General features: G+C 38.0%; 1 long non-coding RNA gene across 2 annotated transcripts in view; it reads right to left on the reverse strand.

Annotated features, from left to right (window-relative positions):
* Nucleotides 1-8,193, reverse strand: part of LOC134761276 (uncharacterized) — a 39,290-nt gene extending 31,097 nt beyond the window's left edge. For both annotated transcript variants that reach the window (XR_010139697.1, XR_010139698.1), the window contains exon 1: nucleotides 8,105-8,193. This is a non-coding gene — a long non-coding RNA (uncharacterized LOC134761276). The remainder of the gene's footprint in view (nucleotides 1-8,104) is intronic.
* Nucleotides 8,194-10,816: the final 2,623 nt, after the last annotated feature.

Here is a 10,816-nt window from a genome sequence, read left to right on the forward strand (position 1 = left end):
AGGACACTGATTTGAACATTAGGTTGGTGCAAAAGTAGTTACAGTTTTGCAATTTTAGTGGCAAAAATCACAATTACTTTTGCCCCAACCTAATACAATGGGTTTATAGAAGGTTCTAGTAACTAGCGAGGATGTCCCTTACTCCATCTCTACTTATTTTTTCTAAATTACTTGTATTTTCTTTTATATTTATTTTTCTTTAGAAACTTGAAGATCACTTTATCCAATTACCAAAAACAACAAACAAACCCGAAATACCCACTTTGTTGTGATTTTTAGTAAAACACACCATACACATAATCAATTTGTAGAATTTAATATCTTTATGACATTGAGTTTTCCTATCCAAGAAAATGGCACATCTTTCCATCTCTTCATTTCTCCTTTTGCATATTTTAGTATAACTTTGTTGCGCATTTTCTTTTTTTGTTATCCTAAGTATTTCATAGGGGTTAGTTTTTCACTATTTTAGACTTTTTTTTTTTCATTCCTATTCTTATTCCTAGAGTACAAAAAAGCTAATGGTATTTTTGCCTATTTGTAGATCCACCTATTTTACCAAATTCTATTCTTAATTCTAGAAGACTTTTATTAGATTCCTTTGGGTTTTCTAGGTTTGCAATCATATCATTTGCAAAAATAGACAGTTTTACCTCTTTTTTCCCCCAATGTTTATTCCAGTTTTAAAATTTGCTACCATCAAGTTTGTATTCTCTTGTAATACTTTCAGTCACTTTAGTCTTCTTTCTGCTTTCTGATCTTTTATAATTTTGCATTTCCTCCTTTTTAAAAATCAAACTTGTTATAGACATGTATAGAGTTTAGATGTTTTTATATAACAAGTTTAAATTTATTTATATATCCTATTACTTATTTTGCCTTCTATTTCAGTAATTTAAGCTTTTGCCTTTATTTATCTCTCTTTATTCTTATTCTAATTTCTTAGAATGAAGATTTGGTTTATTTCCTTTTTTTTTTTTTTTCTTTCCTCTTTGAGAGGGGAGTCTTGCTCTGTCGCCCAGGCTGGAGTACACTGGTGCGATCTCGGCTCACTACAAGCTCCACCTCCCGGGTTCACGCCATTCTCCTGCCTCAGCCTCCCGAGCAGCTGGGACTACAGGTGCCCATCACCACGCCCAGCTAATTTTTTTGTATTTTTAGTAGAGACAGGGTTTCACCGTGTTAGCCAGGATGGTCTCGATCTCCTGACCTCGTGATCCACCCACCTCGGCCTCCCAAAGTGCTGAGATTACAGGCTTGAGCCACCGCAGCATTTTAACTACAAAATTTTTCATATATAGTTTTCACAGAATCCTAGAGTATGTTATAAAGTTCGACATTTCATGGCTTTTAAGATGGTCAATAATTTCCCTTTCAACTTTTGGAACCAATTATTTTCTAAGTATTTTTAAATTTTCAAGTAGTCAACTTTTTGTTACCTTTTGAAAATTTTTTCTTATTTATTGAATTATGATCAGACAATGTTAACTATAAAATCATTACTCTGAATTTCCTCAAGTTTTCTTTGTAGTCAGGTACCTGATCAGTCTCTATAAATGTTCTACAGACATATGAAAAACAACAAAAATACTTTAGATCAGGAATAGGGAGGTTTATTTATTTACTGTGTTGGGAAGCAGCGTGACACAGAGGTTAAAAGTAAAGACTTTAGAGAAAATGTCCATTTTCAAATCTTGACTTTACCATTTCACCTTGAGCACACTTATAAAATGTGAACAATAACAGTGCCTAACTCATACAGTTGTGAGCATTAAATGATTTACTATTCATAAAGTATTTAGAATAAAAATTATATGCTATATATTTATAAATAATGCTATCTAAATTACATGATTTATATAGCATTATGTAGAAATTTTATATTGATGTTATTTATATTTTACATTTAAATAATATATTATATATAATAATATATAGTAGCATATTATATATAATAATATATAGTAGCATATTATATATAATAATATATAATAGCATATTATATATTGTACCATATATTATAATAGTACTATAACAGTATAATAGTACTATAATAGTATTATAAATAGTATAATTATATATATACTATTTATAACATATAGTATAATATATAATTATATATACCATATATATATTTTTTTTTTTAATTTTTTTATTTTATTATTATTATTATTATTATTATTATTATTATTATTATACTTTAGGCTCTATGGTACATGTACGCAATGTGCAGGTAAGTTACATATGTATTCATGTGCCATGCTGGTGCGCTGCACCCACCAACTCGTCATCTAGCATTAGGTATATCTCCCAATGCTATCCCTCCCCCCTCCCCCCACCCCACAACAGTCCCCAAAGTGTGATGTTCCCCTTCCTGTGTCCATGTGTTCTCATTGTTCAATTCCCACCTATGAGTGAGAATATGCGGTGTTTGGTTTTTTGTTCTTGCGATAGTTTACTGAGAATGATGATTTCCAATTTCATCCATGTCCCTACAAAGGACGTGAACTCATCATTTTTTATGGCTGCATAGTATTCCATGGTGTATATGTGCCACATTTTCTTAATCCAGTCTATCATTGTTGGACATTTGGGTTGGTTCCAAGTCTTTGCTATTGTGAATAATGCCGCAATAAACATACGTGTGCATGTGTCTTTATAGCAGCATGATTTATAGTCCTTTGGGTATATACCCAGTAATGAGATGGCTGGGTCAAATGGAATTTCTAGTTCTAGATCCCTGAGGAATCGCCACACTGACTTCCACAAGGGTTGAACTAGTTTACAATCCCACCAACAGTGTAAAAGTGTTCCTATTTCTCCACATCCTCTCCAGCACCTGTTGTTTCCTGACTTTTTAATGATTGTCATTCTAACTGGTGTGAGATGGTATCTCATTGTAGTTTTGATTTGCATTTCTCTGATGGCCAGTGATGGTGAGCATTTTTTCATGTGTTTTTTGGCTGCATAAATGTCTTCTTTTGAGAAGTGTCTGTTCATGTCCTTCGCCCACTTTTTGATGGGGTTGTTTGTTTTTTTCTTGTAAATTTGTTGGAGTTCATTGTAGATTCTGGATATTAGCCCTTTGTCAGATGAGTAGGTTGCGAAAATTTTCTCCCATTTTGTAGGTTGCCTGTTCACTCTGATGGTAGTTTCCTTTGCTGTGCAGAAGCTCTTTAGTTTAATTAGATCCCATTTGTCAATTTTGGCTTTTGTTGCCATTGCTTTTGGAGTTTTAGACATGAAGTCCTTGCCCATGCCTATGTCCTGAATGGTATTGCCTAGGTTTTCTTCTAGGGTTTTTATGGTTTTAGGTCTAACATTTAAGTCTTTAATCCATCTTGAATTAATTTTTGTATAAGGTGTAAGGAAGGGATCCAGTTTCAGCTTTCTACATATGGCTAGCCAGTTTTCCCAGCACCATTTATTAAATAGGGAATCCTTTCCCCATTTCTTGTTTTTGTCAGGTTTGTCAAAGATCAGATAGTTGTAGATATGTGGCATTATTTCTGAGGGCTCTGTTCTGTTCCATTGATCTATATCTCTGTTTTGGTACCAGTACCATGCTGTTTTGGTTACTGTAGCCTTGTAGTATAGTTTGAAGTCAGGTAGCGTGATGCCTCCAGCTTTGTTCTTTTGGCTTAGGATTGACTTGGCTATGCGGGCTCTTTTTTGATTCCATATGAACTTTAAAGTAGTTTTTTCCAATTCTGTGAAGAAAGTCATTGGTAACTTGATGGGGATGGCATTGAATCTGTAAATTACCTTGGGAAGGATGGCCATTTTCATGATATTGATTCTTCCTACCCATGAGCATGGAATGTTCTTCCATTTGTTTGTATCCTCTTTTATTTCCTTGAGCAGTGGTTTGTAGTTCTCCTTGAAGAGGTCCTTCACATCCCTTGTAAGTTGGATTCCTAGGTATTTTATTCTCTTTGAAGCAATTGTGAATGGGAGTTCACTCATGATTTGGCTCTCTGTTTGTCTGTTATTGGTGTATAAGAATGCTTGTGATTTTTGTACATTGATTTTGTATCCTGAGACTTTGCTGAAGTTGCTTATCAGCTTAAGGAGATTTTGGGCTGAGACAATGGGGTTTTCTAGATATACTATCATGTCATCTGCAAACAGGGACAATTTGACTTCCTCTTTTCCTAATTGAATACCCTTTATTTCCTTCTCTTGCCTAATTGCCCTGGCCAGAACTTCCAACACTATGTTGAATAGAAGTGGTGAGAGAGGGCATCCCTGTCTTGTGCCAGTTTTCAAAGGGAATGCTTCCAGTTTTTGCCCATTCAGTATGATATTGGCTGTGGGTTTGTCATAAATAGCTCTTATTATTTTGAGATACGTCCCATCAATACCTAATTTATTGAGAGTTTTTAGCATGAAGGGTTGTTGAATTTTGTCAAAGGCCTTTTCTGCATCTATTGAGATAATCATGTGGTTTTTGACTTTGGTTCTGTTTATATGCTGGATTACATTTATTGATTTGCGTATATTGAACCAGCCTTGCATCCCAGGGATGAAGCCCACTTGATCATGGTGGATAAGCTTTTTGATGTGCTGCTGGATTCTGTTTGCCAGTATTTTATTGAGGATTTTTGCATCAATGTTCAGCAAGGATATTGGTCTAAAATTCTCTTTTTTGGTTGTGTCTCTGCCAGGCTTTGGTATCAGGATGATGCTGGCCTCATAAAATGAGTTAGGGAGGATTCCCTCTTTTTCTATTGATTGGAATAGTTTCAGAAGGAATGGTACCAGCTCCTCCTTGTACCTCTGGTAGAATTCGGCTGTGAACCCATCTGGTCCTGGACTTTTTTTGGTTGGTAAGCTATTGATTATTGCCACAATTTCAGCTCCTGTTATTGGTCTATTCAGAGATTCAACTTCTTCCTGGTTTAGTCTTGGGAGGGTGTATGTGTTGAGGAATTTATCCATTTCTTCTAGATTTTCTAGTTTATTTGCATAGAGGTGTTTGTAATATTCTCTGATGGTAGTTTGTATTTCTGTGGGATCAGTGGTGATATCCCCTTTATCATTTTTTATTGCATCTATTTGATTCTTCTCTCCTTTTTTCTTTATTAACCTTGCTAGCGGTCTATCAATTTTGTTGATCCTCTCAAAAAACCAGCTCCTGGATTCATTTATTTTTTGAAGGGTTTTTTGTGTCTCTATTTCCTTCAGTTCTGCTCTGATTTTAGTTATTTCTTGCCTTCTGCTAGCTTTTGAATGTGTTTGCTCTTGCTTTTCTAGTTCTTTTAATTGTGATGTTAGGGTGTCAATTTTGGATCTTTCCTGCTTTCTCTTGTGGGCATTTAGTGCTATAAATTTCCCTCTACACACTGCTTTGAATGCATCCCAGAGATTCTGGTATGTTGTATCTTGGTTCTCGTTGGTTTCAAAGAACATCTTTATTTCTGCCTTCATTTCGTTATGTACCCAGTAGTCATTCAGGAGCAGGTTGTTCAGTTTCCACGTAGTTGAGCGGTTTTGAGTGAGATTCTTAATCCCGAGTTCTAGCTTGATTGCACTGTGATCTGAGAGATAGTTTGTTATAATTTCTGTTCTTTTACATTTATTGAGGAGAGCTTTACTTCCAAGTATATGGTCAATTTTGGAATAGGTGTGGTGTGGTGCTGAAAAAAATGTATATTCTTTTGATTTGGGGTGGAGAGTTCTGTAGATGTCTATTAGGTCTGCTTGGTGCAGAGCTGAGTTCAATTCCTGGGTATCCTTGTTGATTTTCTGTCTCGTTGATCTGTCTAATGTTGACAGTGGGGTGTTAAAGTCTCCCATTATTAATGTGTGGGAGTCTAAGTCTCTTTGTAGGTCACTCAGGACTTGCTTTATGAATCTGGGTGCTCCTGTATTGGGTGCATATATATTTAGGATAGTTAGCTCTTCTTGTTGAATTAATCCCTTTACCATTATGTAATGGCCTTCTTTGTCTCTTTTGATCTTTGTTGGTTTAAAGTCTGTTTTATCAGAGACTAGGATTGCAACCCCTGCCTTTTTTTGTTTTCCATTTGCTTGGTAGATCTTCCTCCATCCTTTTATTTTGAGCCTATGTGTGTCTCTGCACGTGAGATGGGTTTCCTGAATACAGCACACTGATGGGTCTTGAGTCTTTATCCAATTTGCCAGTCTGTGTCTTTTAATTGGAGCATTTAGTCCATTTACATTTAAAGTTAATATTGTTATGTGTGTATCTGATCCTGTCATTATGATATTAGCTGGTTATTTTGCTCATTAGTTGATGCAGTCCCTTCCTAGTCTCGATGGTCTTTACAATTCGGTATGATTTTGCAGTGGCTGGTACCGGTTGTGCCTTTCCATGTTTAGTGCTTCCTTCAGGAGCTCTTTTAGGGCAGGCCTGGTGGTGACAAAATCTCTTAGCATTTGCTTGTCTGTAAAGTATTTTATTTCTCCTTCACTTATGAAGCTTAGTTTGGCAGGATATGAAATTCTGGGTTGAAAATTCTTTTCTTTAAGAATGTTGAATATTGGCCCCCACTCTCTTCTGGCTTGTAGGGTTTCTGCCGAGAGATCCGCTGTTAGTCTGATGGGCTTCCCTTTGATGGTAACCCGACCTTTCTCTCTGGCTGCCCTTAACATTTTTTCCTTCATTTCAACTTTGGTGAATCTGACAATTATGTGTCTTGGAGTTGCTCTTCTCGAGGAGTATCTCTGTGGCGTTCTCTGTATTTCCTGAATCTGAATGTTGCCCTGTCTTGCTAGATTGGGGAAGTTCTCCTGGATAATATCCTGCAGAGTGTTTTCCAACTTGTTTCCATTCTCCCCGTCACTTTCAGGTACACCAATCAGACGTAGATTTGGTCTTTTCACATAGTCCCACATTTCTTGGAGGCTTTGCTCATTTCTTTTTATTCTTTTTTCTCTAAACTTCCCTTCTCGCTTCATTTCATTCATTTCATCTTCCAGGGCTGATACCCTTTCTTCCATTTGATCGCATCGGCTCCTGAGGCTTCTGCATTCTTCACGTAGTTCTCGAGCCTTGGTTTTCAGCTCCATCAGCTCCTTTAAGCACTTCTCTGTATTGGTTATTCTAGTTATACATTCTTCTAAATTTTTTTCAAAGTTTTCAACTTCTTTGCCTTTGGTTTGAATATCCTCCCGTAGCTCGGAGTAATTTGATCGTCTGAAGCCTTCTTCTCTCAGCTCGTCAAAGTCATTCTCCGTCCAGCTTTGTTCCGTTGCTGGTGAGGAACTGCGTTCCTTTGGAGGAGGAGAGGTGCTCTGCATTTTAGAGTTTCCAGTTTTTCTGCTCTGTTTTTTCCCCATCTTTGTGGTTTTATCTACTTTTGGTCTTTGATGATGGTGATGTACAGATGGGTTTTTGGTGTGGATGTCCTTTCTGCTAGTTTTCCTTCTAACAGACAGGACCCTCAGCTGCAGGTCTGTTGGAGTACCTGGCCGGCCGTGTGAGGTGTCAGTCTGCCCCTGCTGGGGGGTGCCTCCCAGTTAGGCTGCTCGGGGGTCAGGGGTCAGGGACCCACTTGAGGAGGCAGTCAGCCCGTTCTCAGATCTCCAGCTGCGTGCTGGGAGAACCACTGCTCTCCTCAAAGCTGTCAGACAGGGACATTCAAGTCTGCAGAGGTTACTGCTGTCTTTTTGTTTGTCTGTGCCCTGCCCCCAGAGGTGGAGCCTACAGAGGCAGGCAGGCCTCCTTGAGCTGTGGTGGGCTCCACCCAGTTCAAGCTTCCAGGCTGCTTTGTTTACCTAAGCGAGCCTGGGCAATGGCGGGCGCTCCTCCCCCAGCCTCGCTGCCGACTTGCTGTTTGGTCTCTGACTGCTGTGCTAGGAATCAGTGAGACTCCGTGGGCGTAGGACCCTCTGAGCCAGGTGCGGGCTATACTCTCCTGGGGCACCGTTTCCTAAGCCCGTCGGAAAAACAGAGTATTCGGGTGGGAGTGGCCCGACTTTCCAGGTGCCGTCTGTCACCCCTGGAAAGGGAACTCCCTGACCCCTTGCGCTTCCCGAGTGAGGCAATGCCTCGCCCCTGCTTCGGCTGGCGCACAGTGCGCTCACCCACTGACCTGCGCCCACTGTCTGGCACTCCCTAGTGAGATGAACACGGTACCTCAGATGGAAATGCAGAAATCACCCGTCTTCTGCGTCGCTGGCACTGGGAGCTGTAGACCGGAGCTGTTCCTATTCGGCCATCTTGGCTCCTCCCTCTACCATATATTATTTATATGTAAATTATAAATTTATGAATTTTAAATGCTATAAAATTTCCGTATAAATAAAAATATGTCAATTCCTTTTTTCTTTCTGCAGAACTTTCCAATACAGTTCAAAGAGATATATTTAGCTAATATAAGTTTTTTGGTGTTTTTGGCAATGGTTTATGGGTTAAAACATATTGTTCTGGTACTATTTTCTTTTTAATTAAATTTTAAATTTTTAAAGTGATATATTTTAAAACGTAGTTCTTAAACACTTTTTTCTCTTTAGATTTCCTTTTTTTTTACTTTTAGTTTAGGTTCAGGGGTACATGTGCATATTTGTTACATAGGTAAATTGCATGTCACAGGGGTTTTGTATACAGTTTATTTTTCCAGCCAGGTAATAAACATAGGGAGTCCTTTCCCCATTGCTTGTTTTTGTCAACTTTCTTGAGCATCAGATAGTTGTAGGAGTGCAGCATTATTTCTGGCTCTCTATTCTGTTCTGTTGGTCTATGTGTCTGTTTTTGTACCAGTACCATGCTGTTTTGGCTATTGTAGCGTTGTAGTATAGTTTGAAGTTGGGTATTCCGATTCTCACCCTCCTCCCTTTCTCCACCCACACATAGGCCTTGATGTCTGTTGTTCCCTTCTTTGTGTACATGCATACTCAATATTTAGCTTCCACTTATGAGTGAGAACGTGTGGTATTTGGTTTTCTGTTCTTGTATTAGTCACTTAGGATAATGGCCTCCAGCTGTCTCCATGTTGTTGCAAAGAACATGATCTCATTCTTTTTATGGCTGCATCGTATTCTGTGGTGAATATGCACCATATTTTCTTTATCCATTCTACCGTTGATGGGCATTTAGGTTGTTTCCATGTCTTTGCTACTGTGAACAGTACTGCAATTAACATACATGTGCATGTCTTTGTGGTAGACAAATTTATATTCCTTCTGGTATGTACCCAAAAATGGGATTGTTGGGTCGAATGGTAATCCTGCTTTGAATTCTGTGAGAAATCTCCACACTGCTTTCCACTGTGGCTGAACTAATTTACCTTTCCACCAGCATTGTATAAGCATTTACTTTTCTCCACAACTTCACCAGCTTCTGCTATTTTTGACTTTTTACTAATAGCCATTCTGACTGGTGTGAGATGGTATCACATTGTGGCTTTGATTTGCATTTCTCTGTAATCAGTGATGTTGAACAATTTTTCATGTGATTGTTGACTGCTTGTATGTCTTCTTTTAAAAAGTGCATGTTCATTTCTTTTGCCTACTTTTTAATGTGGTTGTTTTTTACTTGTTTTGTCAAAGTTCCTCATAGATTCTGGATATTAGACATTTGTAGGATGCACAGTTTACAAATATTTTCTCCCATACTGTAGGTTGTCTGTTTACTCTGTTGATCGCTTCTTTTGCTGTGTAGGTGCTCATTAGTTTAACCAGGTCCCATGTGTCAATTTTTGTTTTTGTTGCAATTGCTTATGGCATCTTCTTAATGAAATCTTTGCCATGCCCTGTGTCCAGAATAGCATTTCCTAGGTTTTCTTCCAGGGTTTTTAAAGTTTTAGGTTTTATATTTAAGTTCTTAATTCATCTTGAGTTGATTTTTGTATATGGTGTAAGAAATGGGTACTGTTTCAATCTTCTCCATCTGGCTAGCCAGTTATCCCAGCACCATTTTTTGAATAGGGAGTCCTTTCCCCATTGCTTGTTTTTGTTGACTTTGTTGAAGATCAGATGGTTTTAAATGTGCAACATTACTTCTGGGCTCTCTGTTCTGTTGGTCTATGTGTTTGTTTTTGTACCAGTACCATGCTGTTTGGTTATTATGGCCTTGTACTATAGTTTGAAGTTGGGTAATATGATGCCTCCAGCTTTGTTCTTTTTGCTTAGGATTGCCTTGGCTATTTGGGCTCTTTTTTAGTTCCCTATGAATTTTAAAATAAATCACCATTAGCTTTTTCTAATGCTGTGAAGAATGTCATTAGTAGTTTGATAGGAATAACATTGAATCTGTAAACTGTTTTGGGCAGTATGGCCATTTTAACAATATTGATTCTTCCTATCTATGAACATGGAATGCTTTTCCATTTGTTTGTGTCATCTCTGATTTCTTTGAGCAACGTTTTGTAATTCTCATTGTAGAGATTGTTCCCCTCCCTGGTTAGCTATATTCCTAGGTATTTTCCCTTTTCGTGACCGTCGTGAATGAGATTGCATTCTCAATTTGGCTCTCAGCTTGGATATCATTGGTGTATAGAAAATGCCAGTGATTTTTGTACATTGATTTTGTACCCCGAAACTTTGCTAAGTTGTTTATCAGATCAGTGAGCTTTTACGCAAAGACTATGGAATTTTCTAGGTATAGAATCATATCATCTGCAAACAGGGATAGTTTGACTTCCTCTCTTTCTATTTGGATGCTTTTTTTTTCTTTCTCTTGCCTGACTGCTCTAGCCAGGACTTCCAGTACTGTGTTGAATAGGAGTGGTGAGAGAAGGCATCCTTGTCTTGTGCCGGTTTTCAAATGGAATGCTTCCAGTTTATGCCCTTTCAGTATGATGTTGACTGTGGGTTTGTAATAGGTGGCTATTACTATTTTGAAGTATGT

Source organism: Pongo abelii, chromosome 3, assembly GCF_028885655.2.
Source record: "Pongo abelii isolate AG06213 chromosome 3, NHGRI_mPonAbe1-v2.0_pri, whole genome shotgun sequence".
Classification (NCBI taxonomy): domain Eukaryota; kingdom Metazoa; phylum Chordata; class Mammalia; order Primates; family Hominidae; genus Pongo; species Pongo abelii.